The sequence below is a fragment of the Mus caroli genome, unplaced genomic scaffold, assembly GCF_978045245.1.
Source record: "Mus caroli unplaced genomic scaffold, Mus_caroli_1 scaffold_5, whole genome shotgun sequence".
NCBI lineage: Eukaryota > Metazoa > Chordata > Mammalia > Rodentia > Muridae > Mus > Mus caroli.
This window is the reverse complement of record NW_028227260.1, coordinates 90,914,904-90,929,178: the sequence shown is the minus strand read 5'-3', so window position 1 is coordinate 90,929,178 and position 14,275 is coordinate 90,914,904. Positions and strand designations below refer to the sequence as shown.

General features: G+C 37.9%; 1 protein-coding gene across 3 annotated transcripts in view; it reads right to left on the bottom strand.

Annotated features, from left to right (window-relative positions):
• The window catches only part of Prrg1 (proline rich and Gla domain 1), a 144,890-nt gene extending 137,693 nt beyond the window's left edge, over positions 1–7,197 (bottom strand). Inside the window, exon 1 of one of the 3 annotated variants that reach the window (XM_021153771.3) lies at positions 7,031–7,197. The gene's annotated coding sequence lies outside the window, so the exon portion shown is untranslated. Of the gene's footprint in view, positions 1–7,006 lie in introns of all 3 variants that reach the window. The other 2 variants (XM_021153770.2, XM_029473594.2) reach the window with 2 other exon arrangements.
• Positions 7,198–14,275: the final 7,078 nt, after the last annotated feature.

Below are 14,275 nucleotides of genomic sequence, written 5' to 3'. Positions count from 1 at the left end.
ATCTTCATGAGCAGTCTTGGCTGGCCACCTCCCTCTCAGTATTCTGAGCTAAGGGGTCTGACCAAATAACCCATTTAGTTCTGGTTATAGAATTTTAGGGCTTTTCCTTAATTCTTATCTCCATTTTTCCCAAATTCTTCCAATAAACCTGTTCTAAAACCAAAGCACAAATTGAAACTTCAAACAGGTTACAATTTACATTGACATGTATTTGATGTTAACGAGGTAACAATCTAATAAAATTTATATAAAATGTCTATCAAGAAAACTAGAAAACTCTGATAAAATAAATAAAAGCATAAGCAAATAGAAATGATTTCTGGATTCAAGGATACAAAGACCCAATAGTTACAAGGTATTCTTCCCAATTTGATCAATAAATATAATACAACCTCTCCCTCCAAAAAAAAAAAAATACCTTAACAACCTTTATGTTGTGACTATTAAAAAAAAAAACTGTTTCTGAAGTTTATATTGAGAGACAAATGATATAAAATAACCAATTCAATATTAGAAAATAATGGAGGCAGTAGTACATTACTACGAATTTCAAGGCTGCATTATTTGTCTCATTGCTGTGACAAAATGCCTGACAAAAGCAACTCAAGGAAGAATGTATTTCCTATGACAGATCCAGGGTATCTAATCCATCACAGCATGAAGGCACAAGAGTAGGACCTCACTGATCACACTGTGGCCAGAGAGAAGAGAAAGAGGTGAATTCCTGTGCTCAGCCCACTTTCTTGCTTTTATTTATTCAGTCATCGACCAAAGTCTGTGGATGGCACCACCCACATTTAGGTTGTTTTTTCCTATCTCAGTTAACTTAATTGGGGCAATACCTCACAGACATGCCAAGAGATTGTTTCTATGGTGATTCTAAATCCCCATGAAGTAGGAGGAGATGGGGAAGGAGAAACCATGATCAAAATATATTATAGAAACCACAAAGACTTTCTATAAACCTCAAGTCATAAAAACAATGTGCTACTGGTAAAATAATAGACTTTAATCAGTATAATCAAATAAGGTCTTATAAATGGATATATATTAATACAACCATTTGTCTTTGGCAAAGAACCAAAGAAATTCTAACAAAGAAAATATAAATCTTTCAAGAATCACCACCAGACAGGACATACACATGCAAAAGCAGAAATTAAAATAGAAAGCTAGGTGGCTACATATCTTTACTTCTAGCATTCAAGAGGCAGAGGCCTGTTGGGTCTACAAACCAATTAAGTGGCCAATCAGGACTTTAAAATGAGACCCTGCCTCAAATAAAATGAATATAGAACTGATATACATGGTTCCATTGATAGAGTGTTAGAGTGTTTGCCTAACATATATGAGTTTCTAAGTTCAACATAACTAGTAGATAAGAAGTCTATAAATAGACTTCAAACCCAAGCAATTAACTTTAAATGCATTGTTAACCTAAAATGGACAGTGTTATGTGTAAAAATATAAAACATTAAAACTCCTAGAAGATGACATAAAAGGAAATCTAGTAAACTTAAGGTATAATGATGATCTATAAAAAGAATGATTAATAGACTTCAGTAAAACATAAAACTTCTATTATACAAAATACATTCTCATCAAAAAGGAAAAGAAAAACTACACACTGTAAGAAAAAACTTGAAAAACAAATATTAGATAAAAGATTACTATACCATATATAAATGTACTTGATTTTAAACTGGCTAAAGTATCTGAAGAGATACCTCACTAAAGAAGAAACATAAATGGAAAATAAACGTGAAAAAATGTTTCACATGTGTTTTGGGGGAAGATTAATATAAAACAACAATGAAATACAACTATACATCTATTAAAAATTGCCTAAATAGGGCAAGGTGTGGTGGCGCACGCCTTTGATCCCAGCACTTGGAAGGAAGAGGCAGGAAGATTTCTGAGTTCAAGGCCAGCCTAGTCTACAAAGTGAGTTCCAGGACAGCCAGGGCTATACAGAGAAACCCTGTCCCAAAAACACCAAAAAAAAAAAAAAAAAGCCAAAATAATGTAAGTTTGGTACTTACACTACCAAACACTGTCAAGAATGCAGAACAGGCTTCTCATTTGCTCCCAATGTGTGGATGTTGTCTGTTTCTAGCAAAACCAAACTTATTCTTAACATAGACTCCTGTACCCATACTCCTTGGTATTTACTGAAAGGAACTGGAAAGTTACAGTGGGGGGGGGGTGCGTAGAATATTGATGTTTACAATAGTTTTATTATTATTCCTAAACCTTAAAAATGACAAAGATGTTCTCTTAGAAGGTAAATAGATACAGCCAGGTGAGGTGTCATTACCCAGCAGTTAAGAGAAATAAGTTATCAAATCATAAAAAGATGTGTAGGAAGTGTAAATGCACATCACTAAATAAAGGAAAGGAATCTGAAAAAAAAAACAAAACTACATATTATATGATCCCAAGTACACAGTGCTTTACACAAGGTAGAAATAGTAGAAGGATCAAACATTACTAGAAATAAGAGAAAGTGATGAACAGATTGAGCAAAGAGGATTTGTAGGGTGGTCATGACAATAGTAAGTGCAAGTCATTGTGAATTTGTCCAAACCCATAGAATGTTCAACCCAAAGAGAAGGGCCTATGTAAACAACACACCTCAGGTGATAATGTATCAGTGTAGACTTATCAGTTGAAACAATGGGACAGGACATCACAGTGCAGGAAACAGTGTTCAAGAACAGGAGGCATTGGCCAGGCACAAGCAAGCCTTTAATCCCAGCACTTGGGAGGCAGAGGCAGATGGATTTCTGAGTTTGAGGCCAGCCTGGTTTACAGAGTGAGTTCCAGGACAGCCAGGGCTACACAGAGAAACCCTGTCTGAAAAAAAAACAAAACAAAACAAAACAAAAACAAAAAAGAAAAAGAAAGAAAAGAAAAAAGAACTTTATTTCCTACTTAATTTTTCTGTTAATATAAAACCACTAAGAATAAAGCTTATTAATTTTTAAAAAATGAATAACCTTCATTTATAATAATTTGATTTATTCCTAGAGTTTCTTACACAGAAATACCTAGAAATTCTACCTGGATAGGAATCTCAAATCAAACAGCTTCATTGGAAAACAGTATTCATCACTTAATGAAACACTTAAGGAGAATACTGTCAGTTTCATTCACCTCTGCCTTTAAATGCATATTTTAATTCATTCTTTTCTCTTCTGCCCATGCCCTTAATCCCACTGGCTCTAGTTCCTTGCTCTAGTATCTATTCCATTAATTATCATTTCAAGCATTACAACTTCAGTTACTCCTGTGCTCTAGCAGGTTTTTTTTTTTTTTCTGTCTCTGATGCATTTCCATTGCATATAACCGTCAAACTGCAATGTTTGTCTTAACTTCTTTCACCAACATTTTACACAAAAACGTAGTTTACTTAAATTGTTTCCACACCCTATCATCCTTTTAAGTACTTTTTAAAACAAAGTTATCTTAGTTAGGGTTTCTATTGCTGCAAACAAACACTGAGAGCAAAAAAACAAGTTGAGCTGCAAAGGGCTCATTCCTCTTAGACTTCCACATTGCTGTTCATCACCAAAGGAAGTCAGTACAGGAAGTTAAACAAGGCAGGGACCTGGAGGCAGGAGCTGATGCACAGGTCATGAAGGGTGCTGCTTACTGGATTGCTTCCCCTGGCTTGTTTGGCCTGATTTCTTAAGGAATCACGGGCCACCTACTATGGGCTGGACCCTCTCCTGTTGATCACTAATTGAGAAAATGCCTTACAGCTGAATCTCATGGAGGCATTTCCTCAACTGAAGCTCCTTCTCTGATGACTCAAGTTGACACAAGCCAGTAAAAAACTGGACCTCAAAAATCTACTAGGGTTTTGTTTTTATTTTGTTGGGGTTTTTTGTTTGTTTGTGTTTAGCTTCTTCACCTGAAATTTCTGATTTGGTGTGTTTATATGAAGGAAGGTCCTTAAATACAAGCATGCTAGTTGAAAGAGCTTCATAACAGCAAAATCTAATGCACATTGCAAATTAAAAACACATTGTTAAAAAAACAAAAAAAACATTGTTCCAAATACTTGTAACATCTTTCTAGTCTTAAGAAAAATGATAGTATTCCACCAAATTAAATCAATCATCTGTATCTGACATAAACCAAAACAAATGAAAGCACTTTGGTTGTTTAAATGTAAGTATCTTCTCTTAGTTGTGTCCTTTCCAACCTTACATGATATGACAATCCCAGACAAACATTCTGCTGTTTATCTACAGTGATAAAGGAAAAAAAATACACACAAGGACAAAGTCTGGATGAGAAAAAAAATTAAGGGAGAAAGGTATAAAATAATCAAAGTTTCATTTTTTTCAAAAACCATGTATATGAATCAGAAAATATGTTAAACATTTAAATAAAAATATTCATGGAGTACTCAGCCTTTCTGCTTCTCAGATTTTATTCATAAGTATTAGACACTAACATGAAGTGCTGTTTTTGGCACGATGATTATTTGAAAAGTCACATGGGAAAAACAATATTACATTTAGCTAGGCAGGGGAGAAGTTAAGTAAGGGAAGAAAATCAGGGGTTACTAATGGCTAGCACAGTTTTCTGCTTTGTAGGCATAGACTCTGGATCAGTCAAGTTACCAAATCCTGACTCATTTTTAAACTCATTATTTTATAAAGCTTGGACTTCCTTAGGATAATCTTTGCAACGGATAAATCATTCAGAAGATGAAAGTTGGCGACAGGGCTGTTGAGACTGAGTGGACCAGACAAGTTAATTCCCTGATATAAGCAGAGGTACCTGGATAGCCAGTAATGTGTTGGAATTCAGAGATTTCTCAAAGATAAGAAAACAGAAATCATCAGACCAAGATGATTAAGGCTACAATAGGATTCATTAGCCAAAAGGTTCAAACCATCTTAAGACGTAGGAGTATAGCATGAGGTAGGTTGCAGTTTTCTTTATTTATGTTAACCTTTAGTAAACAGTACCAGGTGAGCTGTGTTCATTTTTAGTATTTCCTAAAGTCAAGTAGCACTTCATTCATATCTTTCTGCAAATGACAAATTATATATTTCAGTGTGTGCAATGGCTATTCTCTAGCTTTGGTGTCTTCTAAAGTGTGTGCTTTTACGATTCCCATTTCCTCTTTTATCTACAAAGTTTTGCACCTCATTTATAAGCATTAACTATCAATAACACATGATAATGTATCTATGTTCTCACTACTTATCCATATTCAAGAAATGTTCCTTCAACATTAAAAGATCAGAATTTCTTCTATTACTTCATGAACTCTGTGTAGGATCTTATCTTTCTAATGACATGTAATAACATGTAGCTATAATTTTATTGGGCACTTACCATATGCAAGGCAACCCAAGTATGGGGTAACAAGAGAGAAAATAAGGCTAGTGTTATCAGTTAAGCAGTTAAAGGATGATTAATTCCGAGGGAGTTGAAAATATTTTTCAATAAGTTCATAAGGCTGAGCTCTTGGAAAAGGCAAAAGGCATCCATCCTAACATCCCTCTCCCAAGTTGGATAATATTATCACCAAATCCTTTGAATAATTAGAGAAAAGATTAAATAAAAAGAAAACACGAAGAAATTCTGCTTAAACATATTTCAGATCTGAGAGTATATGTTTATAAAACAGGATTCACAATCAAGGAAAAGGGGTGGAGGAGGAGGAAGCTCAGTTTATTATGATGTACTCAGTTAAAAAATGAGTTAAAATATAAACATCTGTGCTTGGTACCAGATGTATCATTTTTCATAAAAGTTCATAAATTTTTAACATGAAAGCCTATGGGCCTTTATCCAATGTCACAATACTTTCCCTAATGTTTTATCATTTTTAAAGTTTCTAAAGTGAATCAGCCTAAGTATCTGGCAGCACCATATCCCTAAGAATTCTTCATTGAAACAAGGAACACTACTCTAGCTAAATTTGCTGACTTGCATACCTCCACATTTTCCTAAGTCTGGCCATACTCTGTGACTATCAAAAGAGATTTATCTAGCTCTACTTGGCCATTCCAAGTCTTCTCCCTTTCATTCACTTATTTCTTCTGAAATACCATTATTTTTTTTCTTTTTCTTCTGTTGGAACTTGTAAAGACGTATAAAAATCAATCTCTCAATTTCTCTCTCTCTCTCTCTCTCTCTCTCTCTCTCACACACACACACACACACACACACACACAGCAAGAACACACAAAATAGTAACCAGGCACATTCCTATGGGGAATATTCTTACTCTCAAAATCAACAGACCAGTAAAAAGAAAAAAGCCTCTGCAGAAAGTTGCTAGGTCTTTCCGGAAATTCCCCCAACTTCAGGCCCACACTGATTCCCCACCCCCTAGGGCGGCAACACAGACTTCTGAAGTGAGCCAGCCAACACGCGCGCGCTCACTCCCTTGCAGACACACTCCCGTGCGAGCCTACACACACACACACACACACACACACACACACGTGCGCGCACGCGCGTACCCCCACCCCCACCCCCGCTGTCACCCGCCAGAGCCTACAAAACAGTTATAGCCTTTGTTAAAAAATGTCCAGGCACAATGTATCAGAAGAGGGACACATTCCCGGGGAAAGGAAAGTCATAGGAACGCCACACCCTCTAATGCAACAGTCTGGGCCAACAACCCACCTCCCCCAAATCCTCTCCCCACCGACAGGAAACCTTCCTGCCAACTCGGCACCCAGGGAAAGAAGAGGAGGGAAAAGAGTAAGCTAGGACACTGCTCGGGGGCACCAAGTAGGGGGACTGAACTTGAAGCTGGGCCACCTTCCAGGGCCCTCAAGCGAACCTTCCTGGCCTGGCCAAGCTCAAGTGAGTACTTCCAGCTTCTAAACGCCTTCTTCCTTCTTCTAACTCGGCGGCTCCTACACACCTTGAAGTCTCCCGCCACGGCTCACTCCTCTCCACACGCGGCCGAAGCCTGGCAACCTCGAGAAGCCCCGCCACCGAAAAGGCTGCACGAGTTTCCCCTTACCAGGTCAAAGACTTCCATACACACCCGAGTCCCTTTCTGGCTGCCAACCACGTTCTCTCCAAGGAGTCCCGCACCGCTGCCGCACTCACCGTGAGCCCCGCTCAGCTACTACGCGCTAGCAGAGCTGCAAGCCGCGCCTGCGCGCACCCGCTACAGCCAAAGCCAGGAGCGAAGAGGGAGCCTGCAGCTGCCGCCGCTGCGAAGGGCAATAGGAAGCCGTAGAACCCACATCAAGAGGGTTAAAAAAGAAGGGGCGGGGCCGGGAGGAGGTGGGAAGCAAGGGGAGTGGCCAGGCAGGGCGGGAAGGGAAGGGAAGGGAAGAGTAGAGCTTTCCACCACTGTGTGCTAGGCCATTGAGCTGGAGCCCAGCTAGAAAAGCTGCCTTTATCCCATCTATGCCTCCCCAAACTCAGCCAGGTGCAAACCTTGCTTGAAGTAGAACCAAACAATTGTAGGAGCAGCATGCATATATATATATATATATATATATATATATATATATATATATATATATTTCCCCAGCCCAGGACTACATTTGAGTGTTTACAGCTCAAGGAATTGCCCCTTTCCCTGGGAGCAAATTTGCACTATTGCATTTGAACAACTTTTGAGACCAACAACCTGAATTCCCTTCAAAACAGTTTTTTTTTTTTTCCTTAAAAGTAGGCTCTTGATTTGAAGCCCTGGCTGTTTTTATACTCTGTATATAGCCCAGGTTAGCCTCTACCTTGTGAAGATCCTGTCTCAGCCTCCCAAAGTGATGTTATTTCAGGTGTCTGCCACAGCACCCTTCTCTGAATAATTACCTTGGCAAAATCCATCTAAATGACTTGGGAAAGGAGAACACATGTTGTCAAATAAGGCCTATTTTTAAATTCTTTGTTGGGTGTTTATAATTTGAACACTAAAAGACTTCTAAAGACTCCTCTTAGATAAGGGATCTAAGGCCGTGTTGTTTGGTACACTTTCTTCTGGTGTTTACCAATTCAAGAAGGCTAAAGTGATTATTATCCCATGCTGCACGCATGCTTAGTTTTAAGTTCTGAGCTTTTCTGTTTAGACTCTGGTCAGCTGTGGCATGGCATCTCATGCTTTCAGTTCAGCTATTAAAATAAACACACCTCAGTGAACCCAAAGTGAAGAGGGTGTGGCCTTGAAGTTATTTGTTCCAAGCTAATTCGCCTACCCGCCCCTCCTTTTCTTTCTTTCTTTCTTTCTTTCTTTCTTTCTTTCTTTCTTTCTTTAACTTTAGTCATGACGGAATTAGGGCCACACTAGTAGGCCCTTCCCAATAAGTACTTTAGTTGTGGTTGGAACTTTATTTATTTAGGGTTTTTTTTTGTTGTTGTTGTTCTTGTTGTTTTTTTGTTTGTGTATTGTTTTGTTTTGTTTTGTTTTGTTTTGTTTGAGACAGGATTTTTTATATAGGCCTGGCCGTCCTGAAACTCACTCTGTAGACCAGGCTATCTTTGAACTCAAAGATCAACCTGCCTCTTCCTCCTAAGTGCTAGGATTAAAGGCTTGTGCCACCACCACCCAGCATGACTGGAACATTTTATGGGGCAGTCTGATCATTGTCACTAAAGATCTAAATATACTGAAATTCCTCCTATTAGCTTTGTGGTTCTTCCATCTATGTATTTTACAAAGTAGACTTTCTTGAGTTCACTTCTACTTTACATTTGAAAAATAAGCCTAGGGAGATTGTAGGGAGTAATTTTTGCTGAAAGGTATGCTGGCAGGTTTTGCAGAATGAATCTTTAAGTGACTGAAAATGTAACTTTATCCTATTCATTTCATTAGTAAAACATTCCCTGCAAAGAAGGTGCTTTTAAAATACAATGGGTCAATAAAGTTGGTTTTTACACCTCTAATAGAGGAAGATATGTGGAGGATTTCACTTTTAATTTGATTGCTGGCTTCTTCTTTTTTCCCTTAATGTATCAGGTTATTTTGGTAGAAGTAACAAATACTACATTGAAATAGCTTAAGCTAAATGACAAAGTTATTCTGTAACCCAAACTGTGAAAAGGTAGGTCTGTTGTTAGCCTTGGGAATAAATGAAACCAGAAGGTAGAATGTTTAAAATTCCATCTCAGGCTCTCAATCTTTCCTCTTTCAGACAGGGTCACTCTTTCAGAACCTTCCAAAGTCACCTACTACAGGCTTGGAATCACCGCCTCTGAACAGCACTGAGTTCAAGCCTCTCAAATCCTATCAGACAGAAAATGTCTCTCTTTCCTTAGTTCAGATTTTTAAAAGCACCACATAAAGCTTTTGATTGAGTAGATTACCACAACTGTTTCTAGACAGAAAATGTATAGATAAGATGGTACTGAGACTCCTACACATGCATTCAACCATATTGTTTTTAAAAAGTAAAGAAAAATTCTAAATGAAAATTTAAGATAGGGAAAAATGTTTTCAGACTTGCTCTGACCCTCAGATAAGAGCTGGGTTTTGTTTGGGAGTGTAATTTTATGTATGTGATATTTCATCTGCATGACTGACTATGCACCCCAAGCATGCATTGATCACAGAGGTCATAAGAGAACTCCAAATCTCCTGGAATTGGAATGACAAGACAGTTGTGAGCTGCTGTGTGTGTGCTGGGAATGGAACCCATATTAGAAAAGCATCCAGTGTTCTTAACCACTGAGCCATCTCTCTAGCCTCCAGTTGTTGTTTGCAGAAGAAGAGAAAATGATTACACAGACAGAAAAATAAACAAAATGAACACTGGACTGGAGACATGACTCACAAGTTATGAGTGCTGCTTTTGCAGAAGACCCAGGTTTAATTCTCTGATCTTGCACAGTGGCTTACAACTGACTATAATTCCAGTGCCAGAGCATCTAACACTCTATCCTGGCCTTCACTTGTACCAGGCATACAGATGGTGCACCTATATATATATCCAAACACTCACACATACATAGAAAATAAATAAGTCTGTTTTGAAAAAGAAGATGCACATAATACAATATCTGTATTTAAGGACTATAGAGTCTGAATATTTTCTTATTCTCTCTGTTTCTGTGTATTTGTCTCTCTGGGTGTGTCTCTGTCTATGTCCTCTGTCTTTCTCTCTCAGTAATGAGTGTATTCATTGTCTATGGCTGCTGTAAGAAGCCATACTACAAACTTATTGGAGTTAAAGAGGTGGATCAGGAGGTAAGAGCACTTACTGTTCTTGCAGAAGTCCTAGGTTTAGTTTGGAACAACCTACAGCAAGTTTCACAACTGCTTGTAACTACAACCACAGGGGACCTGGTACCCTCTGACTCCTTTGGGCTCCTGCCAACAGAATAAACTCACATAGACACATGCATATACATACATTTTTAAATATATATTTAAAACTACAAGAAAGCAGATTTTATGTTTTTGGAGACCAGAAGTAAGAGTAGAGTTCCTTTTGGAAGACTCTTTGGGACAGTCGTGTTTAAACCCAAAATGTTCTAAAATAATTCATAATCAGCTTAATTTCCCTTAAATTACTTTCCCCTGATTTGCTTCTTGTTTAGTGAATGAGGCAGGATTCAAAAGCATATTTTAGAATTGATATTCTGGGTGTAATATATGGTTCACTATCACAGTTATCTTATTTCTTCTACTCAGAAGCCTCCAAGGAACCTCCTCCAATATTCCAGTATCAGACATTGAAATCATGTATATATGGATCCAGTCTTCTGCTTGATTGACTTCAATGTTAATGACATGTAAATCAAAACCTAACCCTAAAAACTCTCTCCTAATTTTCAGATCTAAAATACAAATAGTGGATTAGCTTTATTTAAGTTATAAGAAATAAAGGTTAATTTTTCTCCCCAAATCTGTCTTTTAATATTAAATTATCTTTCACTGTTAGTGAAACCACCATATACTCCACTACACATATTCACAGATGCTCCATTCTGAACCCTTTGTGTTTGATTCATTTTTACCTCCTATATGTACCACATACTGTTTTTCTTTCCTTCTGATTCATCTTAACTACCTAAGCTACAATATGATCTTCCAATTAATTTTCTTGTTTTTAGTTTCTCCCAACTCCAATGTGCCTTGCCCAATTTTCAGAATTATCTTTTAAAAAACACAAATCTGATCAACTCAAAGCTCTGCTTAAATACATTTCTGGACCCTTGTAGGGAATAATATGGATATCCTACTTAGACCTGATCACTCCACAGCTGATTATTTTCAGTGTTTTTACCAATTGTGAGTGTGTTAACCATTGTTCTGGGACAAAAGAAACTTCTTTGACTCCAACTGACAACAGCAGTCATCTATATACATAAACATAAATGTTTAGGAAGCTGTTAGATCGAGGAAGCATTACTGAAGAGGGTCAGAAAGATATTAAGAGGTGAAAGAAGATGATAAGTGGTCTAAAAGTCTCCCTTGAGGATGTGGTATGACTACTAAAAACACAGAGTAGATGTACCCATCTGCACAAAACTTGTACAGCAAAGGGACATGAAGCCAGAGGCAGGCAGACCTCTGTGAGTTTATAGTCAGCCAAGAATACATAGTGAAACTAATTTTTTGTCTTTTCATTTAATTTAACATAACAAATGAAAACTTATTTAACACAAATTTTCTAATCTTGTATTGTTACATCATTACAAATGAATATTCTTACACAAATACACACACACACACACACACACACATCTTAAATTGCTAACTATATTGCTAATATATTCCCCTCGTTCTCTCCATTTCTCTAGACAAGATAGATTTTGCTTATTAAACAAAACAAATCCATATGGAATTAGGAAAGATTTCTAGGTTTTATTAATAATCTTAGCTATTTTTGCAGAAGTAAACAGAGCTACAAATCAAGTACAAAATAGGAAGGTAATGAAGAATACAAGAAACATCTTAGAAATATCCAAAGTATACATACAAATGTCTAGAACTCCTAATCGCCCAAAATGCTATATTCATTTACATATATAATTTCACTATAAGCTAGCCCTTATTGTCATAGTTATTATTCTATTTCTTTGGAGAGACACTATAACCAAGGCAACTGTTATAATTGAAAGCATTTAATTAGGGTCTTGGTTACATTTTTAAGCATGGCCCTGGAGCAGTAGCTGAGAACCTTTCATCCTGATCATCAAGCAACAGGAGCTGAGACTTAACGAGGGCAGGAGATTGGGCCTGACATGGGCGTTTGAAACCTCAAAGCTCACCCCCAGTGACACATCTTCTCCTACAAGGACACACCTCCTAATCCTCAACAAGCGGTTCCACCAACTGGAGACCAAGCATTTATATGAGTCAATGGGGAGTTATCCTCATTCAAACCACCTCATTTATATATTACTTCCTAGCATCATCAGTTTGTCAGGCCTAGCTCTACATTGAAAAAAATTGCTGAGGTTCCTATTTAACATATCAAAGTAGACCTGGCCACCAGGTTCTCTTTGTCATCCCTCAGACTCTACCTATTACAGGGCCTTCCTGGATTGCATACCCCACACACTACTATGAACTCTCCTCCAGGGGACTGGGCTGCTCTTCCCTACATAATCCAAACATTTCCTTTTGTACCTTTCAGCCTCCTGGCTGTTACACCTGGTCTCTCTCTCTCTCTCTCTCTCTCTCTCTCTCTCTCTCTCTCTCTCTCTCTCTCTCTCCCTTCCCATCTCCCACATGCCCCAAGTCAGGGTCATGTACATGCAGACCTCTTCCAGATGTCCCTGCCTCTGGCTATGCTCTCCCACATATCTACAACAAATTTCCTCCTCCACCACACCATACCCAGAAGCAGTCACGACCTGTCCTTTCTTTTCCTTTTTATTTCTTTTTTATTCATTTGGTACCAAAAACTGAGAAAGTCATAAATGTGTTCTCTTCTCAAGGAACTCAGCTGTTCTGAACCAAGCTTCTGATCTGATTCTCCTAAGGTGTGTAAGGATCATTTGTTTCTGCTGCCTTCTGCCACACACACAAATTGGATTACAAATTTTGAGTCTTCTGCAGCTCCCTTCTGCCTGCTGTCTAACTGCTGTTCTCTCTCTGGGCTCTGGCCTTCTGTAGCCTCCACATGTATACCTGTCTTTACTGGCACTACCTGCAGCCTACTACATCTTCCTTTTCTTCTGATCTTGCAGTGTTCCTCCTCTACCAAGATGCCTGCTTCATTTACTGTACTACAAAGACTACACGGGTATTCCAAGAAGCTCCTCACCCTCCACTGACCTCCAAACACACAATGGCAAGGACAAGAGATGTCTTTTCTCTGTGATTTGCAAATTTTTTCTCTGATAAGTTTCTCAATCCATTTGGGAATGCCCCAAAGGGAAATTTTATCACTTTATTCATCTCAAATATTTGCATGCCTCTATGCTCTGGTTTTCTGCACCTATATGGGTCTCTCTAGTAAAGACACTTACTGGTTCCTTATTCCCTTGCTCCATCCTAGGAACTATAGCCTGCCAACAATACCACTAAACTATGTCTCAGCTCCAGCCTGCAGTCCTGCTACCTACTTGTATGGTCAGCTCTCTGTTGGAGCTGATAGGAACATCATGTCTCACCCACTCATTGCCTCCACAAGTTCAGTGTTCTTTGCACCCCACCTCTTTTTTTCTCCCTCCAAGGACTCAGATTCTATTACTACAGTTTGGTCTCAGTACAGATCAATGGTCAAAATCAGAGCACTTCATTTCCAAAGTCATGCAGATTGTAACTTCTGACTCCAAACAAGTAAATTACCACAAAGTCTCTTACTGCTAAGGTTTTACTTCCTCCTCTTACAAGTCTTTTATCTCCATGATATCTTTGCACTCTGTTCTCCAAAATAAGAATCTCTTAAGATTATGCTGTAAACTCTTATCTCGGGATTATAAGTTGTTCAATGAGTATGTTTCTAAAAAAATCTATAAAATCTATAACAATTTGGCTTAAAACTTACAACAAAAAGCTTATAGTTAAAACCTTATAGTTAAAAAGCATAGATAATTTTAATTTGCTGCAGCATATGTGATCCAGATCGTTAGAATATAGTACATATGTAACTTAGATTCAACTTATGTTTTTTTAAAGATGTTTTTAAATAGAAACCACGTGGCTGGCAAACATCTTTACTAAGGTTAATGGTCTACATGCCATATGAATTCACCATCTTAAGATGACCATAAGGTATAAAGCAACAATTACAAAAATTCTTAGTCCTACTGAGCCCTTAGTTTATCATTGTGTCTCTTTTTAAATTGAGGAAACAATAGGTTTCTAAAATATTTTGAATTGATA